The following is a 20,633-nucleotide window of genomic DNA, read 5'->3' as shown; positions in this document are numbered from 1 at the left end:
GAGACTTTGAGGAATGTATTTAACGTGTCGTGTAGTAGGCACAGTGCCCTGAAATCGCAATGAATTTACGGATAAAAGTTTCTCGACGGAGATCATCATAATTTATACGCGTGACAGCACGGCGTTTAAGCCAAAGAAAGCTGTTACGGGTATACTGCAAGATGATGTACTCACTGTAGATTGTAAGTAGATGTTACTAGGTCGTATAAGAGAAATCCATGAAGAGTCATAACAATTCGAAGAATACAACGTGCAATGAGCCTATGGAGCATGAATTTCTTTCCGATCGTAAGCAACGGCTGAATTCATTGGAACTGTTCGGTTGACCAATGAAATTGTGATGCAGGTATCGCTTTAGTAGCGACTATAAGCTTAAGCCATTGCTATGGTGAGTAAGTGGTATATTCCAATCAGAGAGAACTACATATCAATTCCAAACCTGAATTCTGTATCTGGTGTAGGCCAACTCAGTTTATTAAGAGTGTCATTAATGCATCCTGTCAGTAAAATGTGCTACTAGCTTTGGTCAAAATTGATCATATTCTAGCACTTATTAAGTCATTTGTTACAGCATTTTGCTTTCTGATGTATGAAACATATATGCATTGCTATGTGAACATAAATATTTATTACATGTCACTAACACACATTTGATAACTGAACACGTCTGTACTCTCGCTGAAAAGGCGACGTACACAATTCTTTTAAAGCCTGTCCAAGCTACTCTTCTTACGCTCGCATCGCAACTACTGCGAAAATTTCCTAACTGCATTGATGAACACATACCACTTCTTTGTAGGTCATCGTTCTGCATATTGATTGTGTAAATCCTCTTACAACTAGCTCAATAACCACTAAAGATATGAGAGCAGTTTTCGTAATGATTGCGATGTGAATGGAATAGGAATAACTTGCCCAGATCTTATAAGACGTGTACATGCCGCCTTCTCAGCGAGAGCACAGATCTGTCAAGCTACACAAAATGTGTTAGTGACATTTGATATAAATACTGATGTTTGCCTATGCAGGTAAATGTTAAGATAACTATGTTTAACACACCAGAAAGCAAATTTCTATAAATTTGTGAACAGTGACAGGTCAATATGGACCAAAATTGGTTGAACATTTAAATAAAGCGTAATACCAGCTGATCGTGTGCTTAAATGTATCTCATAAAGTAGATACAACTGTGTAACACCACACTGCAAAAAGTACTGGCCATTAAAATTGCTACACCACGAAGATGACGTGCTACAGACGCGAAATTTAACCCACAGGAAGAAGATGTGATATGCAAATGATTAGCTTTTCAGAGCATTCACACAAGGTTGGTGCCGGTGGCAACACCTACAACGTGCTGACATGAGGAAAGTTTCCAACCGATTTCTCATACACAAGCAGCAGTTGACCGGCGTTGCCTGGTGAAACTTTGTTGTGATGCCTCGTGTAAGGAGGAGAAATGCGTACCATCACGTTTCCGACTTTGATAAAGGTCGGACTGTAGCCTATCGCGATTGCGGTTTATCGTATCGCGACATTGCTGCTCGCGTTGGTCGAGATCCAATGACTGTTAGCAGAATATGGAATCGGTGGGTTCAGGAGGGTAATACGAAACGCCGCGCTGGATCCCAACGGCCTCGTATCACTAGCAGTCGAGATGACAGGCATCTTATCCGCATGGCTGTAACGGATCGTGCAGCCACGTCCCGATCCCTGAGTCAACAGTTGGGGACGTTTGCAAGACAAAAACCATCTGCACGAACAGTTCGACGACGTTTGCAGCAGCAAGGACTATCAGCTCGGAGACCATGGCTGCGATTACCCTTGACGCTACATCACAGACAGGAGCGCCTGCGCTGGTGAACTCAACGATGAACCTGGGTGCACAAATGGCAAAACGTCATTTTTTCGGATGAATCCAGGTGCTGTTTACAGCATCATGATGGTCGCATCCGTGTTTGGCGACATCGCGGTGAACGCACATTGGAAGCGTGTATTCGTCATCGCCATACTGGCGTATCACCCAGCGCGATGGTATGGGGTGCCATTGGTTACACGTCTCGGTCACCTCTTGTTCGCACTGACGGCACTTTGAACAGTGGACGTTACATTACAGATGTGTTACGACCCGTGGCTCTACCCTTCATTCGATCCCTGCGAAACCCTACGTTTCAGCAGGATAATGCACGGCCGCGTATTGCAGGTCCTGTGCGGGCCTTTCTGGATACAGAAAATGTTCGACTGCTGCCCTGGCCAGCACATTCTCCAGATCTGTCACCAATTGAAAACGTCTGGTCAATGGTGGCCGAGAAAGTGGCTCGTCACATTAAGCCAGTCACTACTTTTGATGAACTGTGGTATCGTGTTGAACCTGCATGGGCAGCTGTTCCTATACACGCCATCCAACTTTGTTTGACTCAATGTCCAGGCGTATCATGGCCGTTATTACGGCCAGAGGTTGTTGTTCTGGGTACTGATTTATGAGGATTTATGCACCCCAATTGCGTGAAAATGTAATCACATGTCATTTCTAGTGTAATATATTTGTTCGATGAATACCCGTTTATCATCTGCATTTCTTCTTGGCGTAGTAATTTTAATGGCCAGTAGTGTATTTCATATTCCTTTCAGGATCCTCAGCGATCTGCCGTAACGTCGCTCTACAGGATTGGGGCGCATTACTTTTTTGCATACTTTTCATTCTCTACGCAGAGCGAGCTACCTAAGTAATGAGCCGTTGAGCAGTCGGAAAATTTTGAACCAAATACCTGGCGCGCCAGTACTGTGACAGAAGGATCACAGTGCGACACACACGCGTATGGGCAAGCTCTCCGCGCGACAGCAATGCAATCAGCGGGGTCGGCTTTGGAGGGCCGACCTCCTGCACCGGCCGTAATCGGCTAGGACGCCGTGTATGACCCACTCCACGTGTACGGCGGCCGCATCATGTCGATGAGGCCACCCCGGCAGCCATCTCATCAACGTTCATTGCCCAGGTCAGAGTGGGCGCCAAATTAGACGAGATGCTCAGGTAGAACACCGCACGGAATGTACGGGCTACTGTACGTCGAGCAGCAAGAATAGTTCCGCGAGTGCGCTTTCAACGGTGTCCGAGGCGTAAGAAATGCAGTTTAACAGTTTTTGTAGTACATAATACCTGACACTGGACGGAATAAGAAGTAAACGTTCCTTTTTAATTATTTTGAAGTATACAGGATGGTCCATTGATAGTGACCGGGCCAAATATCTCATGAATTAAGCATCAAACGAAAAAACTACAAAGAGCAAAACTCATCTTGCTTGATTGCGCTATGGTTGGCCCACTAGATGGCGCTGCCATAGGTCAAACGGATATCAACTGCGTTTATTTAAAATAGGAATCCCCACTTTTTATTACATATTCGTGTAGTACATAAAGAAATATAAATGTTTTAGTTGGACCACTTTTTTCGCTTTGTGACAGATGGCGCTGTAATAGTCACAAACGTATAACTACGTGGTATCACGTAACATTCCGTCAGTGCGCACAGTACTTGCTTCGTGATACATTACCCGTGTTAAAATGGACCGTTTACCAATCGCGGAGAAGGTCGATATCGTGTTAATTTATGGCTACTACGGTCAAAAAACCAAACGGGAGTGTGCTATGTATGCTGCTCGGTATCCTGGACGACATCATCCAAGTGTCCGGACCGTTCGCCGGATAGTTACGTTATTTAAGGAAACAGGAAGCGCTCAGCAACATGAGACACGTCAACCACGACCTGACCTGCAACAAGTGATGATGCCCAAGTAGGTGTTTTAGCTGCTGTCGCGGCTAATCCGCACATCAGTAGCAGACAAATTGCGCGAAAATCGGGAATCTCAAAAACGTCGGTGTTGAGAATGCTACATCAGCATCGACTGCACCCGTACCATATTCCTATGCACCAGGAATTGCATGACGACGACTTTAAACGTCGTGTACAGTTCTGCCACTGGGCACAAGAGAAATCACGGGACGATGACAGAGTTTTTGCAGGCGTTCCATTTAGCGACGAAGCGTCATTCACCAACAGCAGTAACGTAAACCGGCATAATATGCACTAATGGGCAACGGAAAATTCACGATGGCTGCGACAAGTGGAACATCAGCGATCTTGGAGGGTTAATGTATGGTGCGGCATTATGGGAGGAAGGATAATTGGCCACATTTTATCGATGGGAATCTAAATGGTTCAATGTATACTGATTTCCTATGTAATGTTCTACCGATGTTACTACAAGATGTTTCACTGCGTGACAGAATGGCGATGTACTTCAAACATGATGGACGTCCGGCACATAGTTCTCATGCGGTTTAAGCGGTATTGAATAGCATATTTTATGACAAGTGGATTGGTCGTCGAACACCATACAATGGCCCGCGCGTTCACCGGATCTGACGTCCCCGAATTTCTTTCTGTGGTGAAAGTTGAAGGATATTTGCTATCGTGATCCACCGACAACGCCTGACGACATGCGTCAGCGCATTGTGAATGCATATGCGAACTTTACGGAAGGCGAACTACTCGCTGTTGAGAGGAATGTCGTTACACGTATTGCCAAATGCATTGAGGTTGACGGACATCATTTTGAGCATTTATTGCATTAATGTGGTATTTACAGGTAATAACGATGTAACAGAATGCGTTCTCAGAAATGATTAGTTCACACAGGTGCATGTATCACATTGGAGCTACCGAAATAAAATGTTCAAACATACCTACGTTCTGTATTTTAATTTAAAAAACCTAACTGTTACCAACTGTTCGTCTAAAATTGTGAGCCATAGGTTTGTGACTATTACTGCGCCATCTATCACAAAGCGAAAAAAGTGGTCCAACTAAAACATTCATATTTCTTTACGTACTACACGAATATGTAATAAAAATGGGGGTTCCTATTTTAAAAAACGCAGTTTATATCCGTTTGACCTATGGCAGCGCCATCTAGCGGGCCAATCATAGCGCCATCTGGTTTTCCCCTTCAAGCTATACAAGTTTCGTTCTTTGTAGTTTTTTCGTTTGACGTTTATTTCGGGAGATATTTGGCCCAGTCACGATCAATGGACCATCCTGTATATTCGTCTGGCATCAAAAATACGCTGACGGAAAAATAAGTAATGTAGAGTAATGGAATTTTGGAAACACGTTTGTCGAGGTAACATCTATCAGTGATTAACATTGCAAGATCATAGGTTAGTGTCAGCGCGAGGTAAGCCATCGCAAATGTAAAGTGCTGGTGCATTAATAACTGGTATGCTGGTACATAATGACAGCCAGAAAGCTGTATACAAGCATGCAAGCGTGCACGTATTGTGTTGTAGAAGTGCCGTATGTCAGTCTGTCCATGCATGTTGCACTTCGTCGGTCAATACGACGACGTTTAATGTTGTTTGTTGATGATGCTGGAGTTGTCGTCTGATGTCACAGATATGGCTGGCTGGGGGCAGATCTGATGCTCTATCAGGCCAAGGCAACATGTCAACACTCTGTAAAACATATTGGGTTTCAATAGCGGTAGCTGGCCGAGCGTTATCTTGTTGGAAAACACTCCGTGAAATCCCGTTCATGAGTGGAGGCATAATAGGTCGAATCACCAGAATGACGTACAAAACTGCAGTCATGATGCGTGGGACACCCACGAGTGCGCTCCTGCTGTCATACGAAATAGCACCCTAGGAAGAGGTCCCGTGTGTCTAGCACGCTGAGGGGTTGCTTGCAGATTGTCAAGTGGCGTCGTCCTAACCACCACACGGCCATCATTGGCACCGAGGAAGAACCTGCTTTCATGAGAACACGCAACAGATCTCCACCCTGCCCTTTAATAAGCAATCGCTTGACACCACTGACGTAACAAATGGCGGTGGTTTGGGGTCAGTGAAATGCGCGCTATATATCATCTGGCTCTGAGCTGTTTTTCAAATAACCGATTTGTAACAGTTCGTTGTGTCACTGTGGTGCCAACTCCTGCTCAGATTGTTGCTGCAGATGCTGTACAATGTACCAGAGCAATGCGTCTAACATGACAAGTGCCTCAATCTTAAATCATAGTTATACTTGAATTTCACGTACTGAAATGGAGAAAACAAATCCCGTAGGGTTTATCACCAACTCGACTCGACGCTTTTGAGTAATGAACAGGCGAGCGAAGCAGCTGCACCAAGGGAACTGCTACTATCAGTGATGTTAACTTGAAACTTACAACTGCTGCAAAGTAAACTTTTTGTTTCGATATGTTGAGAGATTGCAGGGCACTCTCACTTCTGATTCGGTGTCATGCCACTTCATGTTCTTAGGGAAGTTGATCTTTATTACTATCTGACTTCATACATCATGATGAAATGGTGGGCAGCAGTTAAAAATTTTTCTTGTGTGCTAGTGAAAGAATAGCAGTAAACTTTACCTACATTCAAATGAATAGGGTGCCGATTTAAACAACTGCAGTAAAAGCATGGCGACTGTGGGCCAAGGGAAGCGCGTTTTTTCTGCGGGCTCTGGGTGGAAACATTTCCGGATGGTCGAGTTCCGTGGCCTCATTGTGCACGCACATTGATTGGCGCTGGTCGGTCGACATCCAGGTCCAGGTAGACTGAACAGAGAAGTCGCCGCTGCAATGGCATGCGAATTGTAAACCGGCAATGAAGCAGAGGATGGGCTCTTGTTAGGCAGGAAGCCGACGGGACAGCTGTGAGCGTTCTGCCAATTTCCGTGGGACATGTCACTGACGTCCAGACTCTGTTACAAAACATATTTGTGAAAGCTCGAGGCTTTTCGTGAATTTATGGCCATTCTTTGGACACTTCGAAATGGACACAATGGGGGAGATAACAATCTTTTTATGGAGGGGTGTGGTTCCATCCTGGTCATGTTGTTAGCGAAAGACACGGCGTAAACACGTGGGAAAGAGGCCACGAAGCTGAATCCTTTTTCCTTTTCTCCCAATTAACTTTAAAGTCTCTGATTGGTCAAATCGGTGTATGCAGAACAAGGGATGCTGCCCGAGCATCGAATGGCGTTCTCCAGCTCGTGATTGGCTTGTGCTAAAATGGGAGAAGTCTAAGATTGTGGTGTGCATACTGTAAGACGTTCGGTACACACACCATCAGATTATTTGACTTGTCGCTCTAACGAAGTAGGCGAGTGTCTCGTGGTCTTATCGTGGGGTGTTTATCTTCTGCCGTTAGGTCAGGCGATAGAAATGTCACTTGCACGCTTAGAGTAGCAGATTGACGGTGACCAACTTTAAACAGAACTTGATTAATTTTCACACACATTTATTAAAATAGTAACAACCATAAACCTTACGTAACTTGATTCTGGATGGTATTTACAACTGAAAATCTGAAGTTCCTTTGGTCTTGGTACGCTAATCTTATTCTCACATATCTCTGGTACTTGACAAAGTGTCTAGTCATTTATCTTCATGGCTATGTACGGGAATATGGTAATCTTATTAGGTGCAGACTGAAACTTGACTGTAGACTGGTACAGACTAATGCAGACTGGTACAGACTGGTGCAGACAAATGCAGACTGACTAATCGGAGGTCTGTACACTCGTTATAATACCTCACGCGTTCATGTATCACTGCGCAAGTCTGATCCACGAGGAAAAAAAGTTCTACGTTAGCAGCAATCTCATTGACTGCGTTACACATTAATACGCGGATCGGCGGAAGCAGAATTTTGTCCGTCTCTAAGGCAGCGCCATCTCGTAGTGCGGAGACGGACGAGCGCTGCGCCTGCGCTGTTGTGCTTAGCGGGGCGCACTCTAGTGGGAAAGTTGTGTACGCGCTGACTACGCGGAACTATGTACACAACAAAGATGTAAATGGGCTTTTGTTACCGAGCTCAAGAGGAAAGCTGAGAGAAAGAGATCACTCTTGTACTGGCGCTTCGATAGTAAAGAACTGCCGGTCTCTACCCAAATGGTGAGACTTATGTCCTTTGCTAATGTGCCACTTAGAGCCTGTGCCAGTCACCTTCTGAACCATCAGAGGTACTGCTTCTAGCATCACGCACACAATGAGTGATGCGTGAGTGTACTTATTTGTCTTGAGTCTGCCGCCTAAACATTTGACATATTCCGTTACGCATTGTCGTGGCACGGACTCAAATTGGTTTGGCAGACTAGCAAACGGGTCCACCTGCACACTGGAATCCACCCCGGTTTCAGAAGGCTCATAAGGAAGTACCTGCGTTCCGAACTAACCGAACACGAGACCACGTACATACGTTTTTCGGGCACGCGCCATTAACAACAGATTGCGACCGTCCATGACTTCAGTCGCCGAACGCATCGTGGTGTGCTGCCCTGACCAGCAGGAGGGTAAAGTACTCGCTGCTATGGCGTAGGGCTCCAATATAAGTTTCTCAGCATCCTGTTCTTTCGAACCATATTTTTATTTTTTGGAACAGTAGAGTATAGATGCTTGATGGTGGCGTAGTTTTTTTGCTATAACCTGGAGTCACGTGTATGAAGTCAGATAAAGCAATTAGTGTTCCGGTTAGTATCGTGTGTCGATCCCCAGGTGATCACTTTGTTCACCATAGACCCCATGTTAGTGAAAGCGTTTGTCAAATAAAAATATGTTTTTGTGACGTTTCTTTAGCCGTTTTTGTTGTCTTGTGAAGTTACGGATGAATAATTCTATTGTCATTTAGATCACAACTTCTCACTGTGTTCTGACTAACAGTACCTTTCCATTTTTATTAAGTCCAGATTTTAAAGAGAGTAGCAAGCTTGCACGTAAGATAAAATTTTCCACATTTCCTACCTTCTTTAATTTAGAAGACCAAGTCTCGTGAAGTTGGATGAATCTTTTTGAAAGCGCTATATTTTGAATTAAGTACAACAGCGAGGTAAATTTCTCTACGAGAATCTGAGAGTTATCATAAATTGTCAGAAGGAAGGAAAATTGCAGTTTGGCATATTGTCGGGCGACGATGTCATTAGATGCAGCAGGATCTAGGACTGTGCAGGTATGCGTCATACGACGTCCCCATTCGTTTGACTTGTATTCTAATTAGGAATGTCAATTGTTCAGATGACTGTATCCGGCAATCTGACTCGTAGATACCGGAAACCATCGTTCGCAGTACCTCTTCAGTAGTAAAACTACTAATAGCTCTCTATATTAGGCAGAGCTTGCACACTGCCGCCACGATTAATTATACATAAATAGTCACTGCAAGTTGAAAGTAGAGGAAGCCAGATTAACTTTATACGAACTGCCTTTGAGGCGGTGGTGATAGGTAATGGCTGACTAACAAACACTTTATGTGCATCAATGCATAATGAGCATACACACACACACACACACACACACACACACACACACACACACACACACACACACACACACACACACTCAAATCAGTAGAGAAGTAGTACAAATATGGAACACCACTTTGTTTTTCGTTCACAAATTTCTCAGTCTTTCACATAAAGTAAACAAAATATCCGTATCTCATACTTTCGGCTGTATTTTAATGGGCTCTGAGCACTATGGGACTTAACATCTATGGTCATCAGTCCCCTAGAACTTAGAACTACTTAAACCTAACCAACCTAAAGACAGCACACAACACCCAGTCATCACGAGGCAGAGAAAATCCCTGACCCCGCCGGGAATCGAACCCGGGAACACGGGCGCGGGAAGCGAGAACGCTACCGCACGACCACGAGCTGCGGACTTGTATTTTAATGCTACATGTATTTTCGAATACATAAATACATTACGAACATATCTGAATTAAATTTAAGAAATATTCACATTTTTGACTCTTCAGATTTTGGGGTACAAATATGAAATAGTCAATATGTTTCGAGTTTCTCAAAGTTAAAACAAACACTGGAAAATCTAACAATTCTTTGTCAAATAAAAGACTATAAAATGTAATAACACAATACAAAAACTCACAAAATATAGTTTTTCAGTTATTGAATAGTGTCACTTTCTCTTGAGCAACATAGGGATCTACTAATGAAGTTGCTCTGGGTCTTCGAAACTATATATCCATTTTGTGCTGCTTCAAGAAAAGGTCTAACTATCCTCTCCCAGGCCATTCACCCAAAAATGGATTCTTGACATCGTTGGCTTTGCAAATTGAAATGTCCTTTGTTGGAGATCCTTTTGGATAAGTGCAAAAGATTTAGTCTCCGTTGTCATGCTATATTCAACCAGCTGTTGTTTTTGTTTGGAAGATAACACAGTTTTCCACCCAAGTTTGGTCTTTGTGGCTAAATCACCTGGAAAATCTGATTTTACTAGCTTCAGTAGAGTGGTCTCGTGAACTTGAAAAGCTTTAGCCGCCTTCAAGAAGCCCATCCTCTTTTCTGTAACATTTTAATTGCTTTTTGCGTACCAGACTCATCCCACTGCATTAGAGCAAGTAAAGTCATTTCTGAAGCAATATCTGTAAGTAAAACAGGTTGTGAAAGTACGGTGCGAATATGGAATGCTAGGGTACAAATATGGGGTACTAGTACTCCATATTAGTGTTACAGCCATCTTGAAATTCAGAAACTAAAATAAAATCGAAAATTAAATTTAAGTAGGCAACAAACATGCTATTTTGCAGATTAATATATTAGCCAAACGTCCGTCTAGAAAATTTATTGATGATATATGTATTATGACAAGAATGAGAAAGAGAACCACCGACCTGCTACAATTATTCCTCCCAGCGAATTCGTTAAAAAAGCTTCACTTACAGTGTCTGCCAGCTGTAACATGAATGTATCACGAAGCCGTCTACAGTTGCTGAACATAGCTTCCACGTAGCTCATCAGATTACAGAACTTACAAGGCGAGAAACTATAATATTTCATATTACTACCCCTATTCCGTATTTTTACTTCTTTCTCTATTTCAAAACTTTGAATGGAAGGCGCTTTAGAGATACTGATCATAGAAACATTATATTAACTAGCCTGAAAAGCGTAGAATATGATTAGCTCACTGTGGTGGCTAATTTTAGAACTGTACAGTTTTGAATGTTTGTTTCATACCAAAGCTGAAATTATTCATATCACTACTCAGCATCTGAAAAGAAATTACACTTTCTGTTTGGAGTATCCCTTGAGGCTAACTTTGAATGACCTGAGTATTATTTCATCACACACTCCACTAACTGAATTTTCGTGATGTAGAGACCACCACAGTGCTTTTAACAAGAGGAATGAAACTTTCACATTACCTTGCGGTATGGTCTTCTTAAGTTCAGAATCAGGAACACGTAACATTTATAAGAGCATTTAGCTGTTTCACAATTTACGTAATAGCTTCAAGTAAGTAATTGGCAAATATTTATATTCCTGTTTCTACAAACGTTTATCACTACAAAATGTAATTAGTTTAACATACCGTCTCAAATAATAAGAAAAGATCATTTCCTGTCTACACAAGTAATATAAGGATAAGAGAGTTTTGTTTGAGAATAACTCAAAAAAATAATTCGTAACTTGAAACTCAGAATAGCGGATGGCTCCAACATGGCTTCCCTATATGATGACCTAATTACATAAAAACACGTACAAAAATAAAGTTGTGTGGTGAGCTATTCCCAAGCCTCCGTCGATATTGCTACTATAAAATGCACTTCGCAGAATACACTTTTGTGGCTCCTTTGTGCTTATAGCCAGTACCACGTATCTTGAAGTTATGCAGAGCCCACGACTCCAAAACATATCTGGCATATATTTAGTAATAAATCAGAGCCCATTACACAATAATTATTTAGCTGCTATTCTTACAGAACTGTAGCATCCTGTCGTCGGCTTCCGAGGTTCTCATTAATAATTAGCTAACACGCACATTACGGCTTCACGTCAGCCGTTCTGAACCACGGCACCCTATACTGCACTGTTTTGGAACTACAGTTAGTGAAGAAGGCGTGATATGGCCGCACTAATACATCAGCAGCGGTGGCCCTATAGAATATACCTTGATACTAAAGCTGTGTCGCATTACAGTGAGAAATATATGTCCTTAACAACATAATCCTTTTAACAAAGTAAATCAATTAGCTTTGGATACTTCGCAAACATTGTCTATGAACGTCTACAGCATCATTAGTAGGAAATTTAGTTATGAGGCGGCAGCACGTTACCATCACTTCACAGCATTAGTTCTCATTATACCCACTACACAGCATATGCTTATAGTTAGGTGTGCTCTATGACGCGCCTCTTACGAGAGCACACGAGTGCTTATGTACAAAATTGTTAAGGCTTTAGTGACCACTTGTTGAGAAACTCCTGTTGACTTCTGTCTCGGTTCCTTTGGCCGACTTTTGTTTAAAAGTTGTTCTGACATTTCGCCAGCACGTGTGGCTTGCATTATCAAAGCTTGACTCTCCATGAATGGTGGTGAATATGAGTGGGTAAAGTTTTGACAATGCTAGCCACTCGTGCTGGTGAAACATCAGAAAAAAAGCGTCAGACAAACGTCGGTTGAAGAACCCGAGACAGAAGCAAGCAGATCGCTCGTCAAGTGCTTGAGTGTTGCCAACTGTTACGATGCAATGTTGTTACGGAAAAACGTTTTATGGCTGAAAGTTTACTTGTATCGTTACAAGCAGCATATCAGCAGTATCTTTTCCAAAGAAACCATCCTGACATCCGCTTCCATCGATTTTATAGAAAATCAGGGAAATTCAATTCGAATGCCCCGACGGAAATTTCAACCCAGCAATCAGGAATTGAATTAAGATCTGGAGGAAATAACAACATGGCGCGTATTCGACAAGAGGAAAAGTTGATATGAAAGGGAAATTGATCTTCAGCCCCGCCCCCCCGCCCCTTTTACACACACACACACACACACACACACACACACACACACACACCAGCATTCAGCTACGTTCACATTGAAAATCCCTGTTCGTGCCGAAAACTGGTGACAGAATGACGCTAAGCGTTAATCGGATGACGACGGATTCCCACAGAATTATCCCGCTGCCGACTAAATCACTGTGCCGCTCCTACAGTGGTGCAGGCACACAGAGAAGCTAATCAGATCCGTGTCGGGTCATAAATCTGGCTTGGGATTAAAATGAAACGCGAATGCGTCAGCTGTATACCTAATTAATTGGATGGCGCTGCGACCGCCGGCGACACACGGCGCCCTAGCAGCGCAATCTGCTACCCAAACAGCCAGATACGTGTTGTCCAATGCAACGCGTTCATTTGCTCAGTAACAATTTATGTATCCCCCACATATACATGAAAAGCTGAACTTATTTTTTTGTATTCCAATGACTGAAAGTTGGGGTGCTGATAGGTCGACTGTGTCTTCTTTACTGCTCATCATACAGAAATTAGTCTGTTGTCTCGAACGCTGTTTAGATTCTAGAGAGCTGAGTTGTGTGTTGGCTATTTGTAGGGGTTTCAGTCCATCTTGTCCTTCGTTTCCATAATATTGGTGACATCAAATTATTAACGCAATAGGGTAGTGCAATGTACACTCGACATTTACGAAGCAGATACCGCTAGAGAAGTACTAACCAAACACCAAACAAACATAGCCAGAACAAAAGTAAACATAGTAACATAACATTAGAACAGTGCTCCAAATACTGTACTATGAAAAAAAAGGAACAACGACATGAATTTCTGGCTTAGGTATAACGAAAAACCACCCCCCCCCCCCCCTCTCCCCACGTAACTTGTGTCACGGTGTAGCTGAAAGCTCTTTGCACAGGGTAGAACTCTCTGGCTGTGTGCTGAAAACCGATAGATACGCTACCGAGCGGTCTGAGGCGCTGCAGTCATCGACTGTGCGGCTGATCCCGGCGGGGGTTCGAGTCCTGCCTCGGGCAGGGGTGTGTGTGTTTGTCCTTAGGATAATTTAGGTTAAGTACTGTGTAAGCTTAGGGACTGAGGACCTTAGCAGTAAAGTCCCGTAACATTTCACACACGTGGCAGCCTATTGCGTAACTCCAAAAATACTTGTTCACATTAAAACAAAACGTTCCAATAGCCGAAAACTGATGCTACAGTGGATCAGTAGCTATAATAAATGCTTTTGTGTAGCACTCTTAAAAGAGTACTTATTACTGAAGGAGGTGGCGCAGTGGTTAGCACACTCAATTCACATTTGGGAGGTTCAAATGGCTCTGAGCACTATGGGACTTAACTTCTGAGGTCATCAGTCCCCTAGAACTTAGAACTACTTAAACTTAACCAACCGAAGGACATCACATACATCCATGCCCGAGGCAGGATTCTTACCTGCGACCGTAGCGGTCGCGCGGTTCCAGACTGTAGCGCCTAGAAGTGTTCGGCCACCCCGGCCGGCCATTTGGGAGGACTGCAGTTCAAATATCCGTACGGCCATCTAGATTTGTGTGTCTGTGGTTTTCCTCAATCTCTCCAGGCTAATGCTGTGATAATTCCTTTGTAAAGGGCATGCGCGATTTCGTTTACCGTCCTTTTATAATCCGATCTTGTGTTCCGTCTTCAATGGCTGCTGTCGACGGAACGTTAAACTTTCATCTTACTTCTTCCTCTTAAAATATTTAGTGCAGGAAATTAAAATACAATGCTCCTATTATCAGAAGCGGATGCTCCTTGATACTATATCTTATCCTGGCCCCGTCAGGGAAGCGGAAAAAATTGCGGGTTTGCCTTAATTAACGTCTTTTGTTACGTCAGTTAACTGCAAAATTTTAATAATCTATTTAATAGAGCGCTTCTACAAGGTTAGATAATGTTATGGATTAAGCCCGGTAGGGTCTAAGAAAGACGAAGAGAGCTATCAATCTTCTTACTTTTCGTCTTGCTTTCATACGTATGTGTACGTGAGGGATTGCTGAAATAATCACCTGAATTCGTAGCCTTTGGTTTACGTTTTCCATAACTAATTGGAAACGAAATACTGCGTGTTCGAAGAATAAAATACGTCACAGCTGTTACAGTTATTGCACCAAATCACTCATAGTCTTCTTAAGTAAGTCCTAGACATATTCAAAACATGATAAAATTATCGGTAGTCTAGAACCATTATTATCATAAAGATTTCTATTCAAATGTCTTCAGCCATGTGTGAATGTTTCTTCAGACCTTTCCCGTATCACGCGCATCAGTTGTGAAACTACGCAAAACGTATGATAGTTATCAACTGTCATTCTAATTCTAAACTGTTGGATCTTCTACAGAATGGAATTCGTTCAAGAAATTCCATCTTACCAATAGATAAGAAGAATACAGATACGAAGTGCAACATCTGATTAATTTCTGGAAAAATATTTCTTATCGAACGACATAAGGTTCTGAGTAAGCTGGAAGTACGAATGAAGAAAGAGGAACTGAAGATGAGCTGCTACTCCTTCTTATGAGCCATGTGTCAATTAAGAAGCCCATTTCGCTCAATATAGCACATGACCAATACGAGGGTGTTCTTTTTTTTCACTAACGCTCCTCTCGCATTTGCTGTTCAATAAATGTGTTTATCAGTCACCGCATGTTCCATCACGTATTAATGGTTTTTTACCCCTCCACGCGAATGCATTTTCAATTCAATTTCCATAGCAGTATTCAATTATCGAGATGGAAAAGCAACTTTGTCTCGTCGTATTATGCAAATTGATCGGTTAATAAATTCACCATGTCAGTCAGTCTCAGTTATGCAGCATTGGATCGCCGTTGTCTCTCACTATAGCAAAAATCGACAGAAATTTATTTCTCTATGCTAATGCTAACCTTTTTTGCGCGTTCGAGCGGCTCTTACATAAAAATGTCAAGAAAATTAAAAATAGTGAATGTGGAACTTTTTTTTTACGTGAGCGTCCAGTATCTCCCTTAGGTCGTACGACGGGAAAAATGTAGCTAAAGAAAACATATATGACATCGACCCTAAGCCTCGGGCACGGAATTTCTTGATCGAGCAGTCAAATGGAATCAGTGTTGCAAACGGTTCTATCACTGAATTTTATCAAGTCGCACATCATCTCCTGCCTGTGTAGTTGCAGAAGCGAGTATTGCATTTTCATTTTCAGGGAGTTTCATAATGCCCTTGTCAAGTAACAAATGCAGGGAGACGCGAGCATCAGAACAGATACGTCACTGATCTAGCAGTATATAACATCAAACTGATCAGGCTCATATGTAATAGATGCCGAAAATTTAGTTCGTATTATAGGCTGTTATACATTAAAACGAATTCCGTGTCAATACATCAATATTTCGTTTTATAAATAAAAGCCTCCTTCTTGCTGAAAAGTATTTCATTTGTTCCAGATTCATTTCGCCTTTTACTTTAAGGCCTCTACAGTAGAACTGTTAATCGAGTTTTTGGCTGGCACTTGTGTTCCCTCTCACCTGCTCACATGCTGGAGGTAGCACTACAACTAAACTTGCAAAGCATAAGCACATTTACGAGTTACGCACTTTTTTCTTCATGTTTTTCGTGTTCTTTGGGCTAATTGCTGTGGATTGTTGGTTCTGACAGCTTGTAAGTGTGCTTTCTTCTCCTCAAATTATGAAGCCAAGTTGGTGATGTTTCCTTGTCAGACAAGTGAAACATGCTGGTTCATAACAGACAAACTATTTGTCTCTATTACCCATCGTTCTTCCGATGTATGGCTTAATTATTTCGTACAGGTGTAATATTGCATGAAGGCAAACAACATGAAGGTCCTAGTTTCACTACAGCATTTATAGCTACATGGAGTAGTTATGAACAAGAGTTTAGGCACAATACACAAAAATCTCTGCATTACATCGAACTACATAGCATGGTTGCATCACGGAGATGTCCAGATGAAAATTTTTAGCATGTTTGTCGCTAATGGGAGCTAGTTTTTCGGAAAGGAAGTCATGATGTGAGTCGTCCACAATTTTGAGAGACACGTTGCAGCCCAGCTCTCTCTTTACACACTAATAGACTTTCTTACAAGAATATGTTAGTCACCACATTCATGGTTTCCAAGCAATTTGACAAACAATGACTCAAATACTATTCGTACTAGTCTTTCAGCAGCACACACTACGTCTTTGAAGCAGCAATGATCTTCCTTGCTTGTTAATAGTTCAAAACACCTTCTCTCACTTTCGCGTAACTCAAGTTGTTGAAGTTATCTCAGATGAACAGTCAACGTCTAGTGCTTTTTACGAAACTTCTATTTTGCCTGAACTATATATGAAGTGGTTGCACGATAACTTTGCTACACTACACCAGTAGCACACTATGGACGTTTTCCCTGCTGGTTGTATTCTATTCTGATGTGAAATTTTTCCTTCATGTGCTGGTGCTGTCTATCTCTGTTGTCCCACTCATAGATGTATCCTTGATGTACGTACTTGGTGTATTACGTCTACCTTCTCAAGAAAAAACACATTTCTTTCAAATCACACAGATTCGATAATTATACTACCGATAACGCGTATTTTCAAGAACTAACGACATGATTTCGTACCTCTCTTTCAGGCAGCCATGCCATTAAAAGTGAAAAGTTCACTTACAGCCATTACGGCATCTGTCAATCGCTTAGATTACTAGTATCTATGGTATAATCTTCTTTGTGAAAAGGGAGGACATTATACTAGTGGGAAATATGTCCCCATATTGAAGGTAAACAAATTTGAAAATATTTAGATGTGTGCTACAGTCGTTTGCAAAGGATGGTTTCATTTGAGTTTCAGTCCGGGACTCTAGGTAATAAACGGCACTGCATGAAAAAATAACGAAAAACGACGAAAGAATTTCTGATCAACGGCATAGCAGGAGGGAAGCAAACAGAACAAAATCATTTACAGATTTGAAATCGCCATTAAAATTGCACAAATACTGTAATATCCCGATTATCCAACTCTGAATCACTAACTGTAAGTGTTGAGTTCGTTGATCTTTGAAAAAAATAGAAAACCAAGTCTGAAGTTGGCCTGTTCTGTTGTAAATAGATGGAATACTTACCTTTAGACTACAAATTTCTGGCTGCGAAGACATATGTGACGAAACTATTCGCAAGTGGTCGAACTACGATTTGTGCAGCTAATTGACGTGGATATAGCGAACAAAGCGTGTTCGGTAGAGCAACAGAGCAAAGACGACGCTATTATTCGATCCCCGAATCCGATCTTCAGCATTCTTCTGTAGCACCGTAAGTCGCACGCTTCTTTTCTTCTCTTGTCTAAACCGATAATCGTCCTCTTTTCACTTCTGCATGAGGCTGCCCTCCAAACAAATACCTTCACAAAATATTATTCCATGTTAACAATTTTTTCTTTTTCAAAAACACTTTTCTTGCCACTGTATGCTCTGCTTGGGCTTCGTCACTTACATTTCCGCCAAAATGTCAAAAGTTACATACTACTTTCAGTGTCTTATTTTCTGGTCAAATTCCCTATTCATTACCTGATTTAAATCGACCATATTTGTTGATATTTAACTTGTGGCGTTTATGCCACATCCCTGTCCACGTTTATTACATTTTATTGCTGAGTTTCAATCCACAGTATAGGAAGATTTTGCCACGGGAGGCAAGCGAGTAGGTAGGATCACAAGGTAGATTCATCGAAAGACACGCTAGGTGGTCAAATAACGTGAGAACGGCCGGACGAGCAAGAGCCTTATCGTATTGGAACAGAGAGAGGCAGTAAGGATTCATCTACCGAGTAGCGAATCTTTTATTATTTGTATTTACTTTTGCATATTACTATACAGCTGCAGCCGCGATGATGTTACTTGCACTGAGAACTACTTAATAATAATAATAATAATAATAATAATAATAATAATAATATCACTTAATTCCTCTGGAAATGAGAATTACAATTTTTGGTTACTGTTAGTGCTTTTTGATGGGAAGGATGGATCAATTACAACTGCGTCCTGAGAGGGCAAACGCCAAACTGCTAAGACAGCTCACACGTAGTCTGCGATCGGTTTCCGAGGACGTAATCCCTGTATACAATCTGACTTCAAATAAAGGCGGAACAGTTTGTTGAAAAACTGCCTCTGATGGCGTACTTATGCGATGTTGTGTTGATCCAAGGCAGTCAATGAACGGTTTTCGAGGTGGCAACACACGATCAAGTGTGTCAAGTGCAACTCCGCGTAGAGACGGAATTAATTATTAAAGTTGCCTCGGTAAACATACAGAGGAGCCCAAAAAAATGTATCCACTGTTTAAAAGGCCATAACTGGCAAATTAATTGACGGAGTTGCCTCATCTTTGGTAGTGTAATAGTTTGTAGTTCCGGCAATCGTCACACAAGCATTGTATTGCGTTGTTTTGTTTTGTCAGATGACAGTCGCCAGAAAGTGTTTTGTTCTTAGTTGCACCTAGTTACTCGAGTAAGCATGGCTGGCGCAAGGCTTACATTCGATGAAAGGAAGTCAGTTTTGAAGTGGTATTTTAAGTACGAAAACATTAATGAGGTTCAACGGCAATGGCGAAATGAGTATCAACGATCTGGACGACCTGTAACAGTAACATGTCCAGCTAACTCCCGTCGTGTGTTACAACAATTCACTCGCTCACCACAGAAGTCTGTGAGACAGTGTGCCCGTGAAACTGGAGTGAGTCGCTCAAGTGTTCGGCGAATTTTGAAGACAGCAAAATGGAAGTGCTACATCCCACGACTGCTACACGCAATGAACGAGGACGACCCAGATCGTAGAATGGAGTACTGCGAGTGGTTTACTAACATGGTGCGCAACGATGAAGAGTTTCAGAGATGATGTGTGGTCTGATGAGGCACAGTTCAAACTCAGTGGTACAGTAAGTCGCCACAATTGCATCTACTGGGCCGCCGAAAATCCGAAAATCCATGTAGACAAAGCCGTGAATTTTCCAGGAGTAAACGTGTGGCGTGGGTTGTCTTACCTGGGCTTGATTGGGCCATTCTTCTTTGACGGAACAGTTACTGGTGAGGTGTACCTTCAGAAGCTTCAGACATCCATTTTACCTGCCATCCGAGACTTGTATGGACACGAAAGAGTTTACTTTCAACAAGATGGTGCCACTGCCCACTACCAAAATCGTGTTAGGGCGTATCTCGACGAAAATCTACCAGGAAGATGGATAGGCCGTAGAGGTTCAGTGGAGCATCCACACGTGCCCCAGACCTAACTCCTCAGGACTTTTACCTGTGGGGAACACTTTTATCGACAAAAGCCACGCACATTGGATGAACTTCGAGAATCCATAGTATATTCATGTGCAAATATCCAACTGAACACGTTGCAATCAGTAGTTCGTGCGTGAAGCATTTTTGTGACATTTGCGGTGCCCGGGAACTAACAGTTAATGACTGGGAACCTTGTTTTGAATTACTAAATTTGTGATTGGACAAATAGAACAAAATTAGTTGGAATCCTAACATTTCAGGATTTTCACTATGCTCAGAGTTTAGAGATGAGAGTTAAACAAACTGGTTACAATTCAGTTACAAGACGTAGGGCGGATGGAGAGGGCGGGGGGGGGGGAGATGTGGGGGTGGGGGTGGGGGAAGAATAGCGCGGACGCACTGCAGTTTCATGTGTAAATCACACATAGCATCATCACTGTGCGTCCTCGTGGTCATATACTGTGCCAGGTTTATGATCTTTTAAATTCTCTTCAGGACATTATTTATTCGTTCAACTAGTCTTCTAAGAACTTG

The 20,633-nt window shown here is 42.3% G+C and overlaps 1 protein-coding gene across 1 annotated transcript in view; it reads right to left on the bottom strand.

Moving 5' to 3' along the window:
• Positions 1-20,633, bottom strand: part of LOC126474489 (uncharacterized) — a 696,215-nt gene that overhangs the window by 556,480 nt on the left and 119,102 nt on the right. The gene's annotated exons all lie outside the window — the stretch shown is intronic.

This window comes from Schistocerca serialis, chromosome 1 (assembly GCF_023864345.2).
Source record: "Schistocerca serialis cubense isolate TAMUIC-IGC-003099 chromosome 1, iqSchSeri2.2, whole genome shotgun sequence".
NCBI lineage: Eukaryota > Metazoa > Arthropoda > Insecta > Orthoptera > Acrididae > Schistocerca > Schistocerca serialis.
The sequence above is the reverse complement of the archived record's forward strand: the minus strand, read 5'-3'. Positions and strand labels throughout refer to the sequence as shown.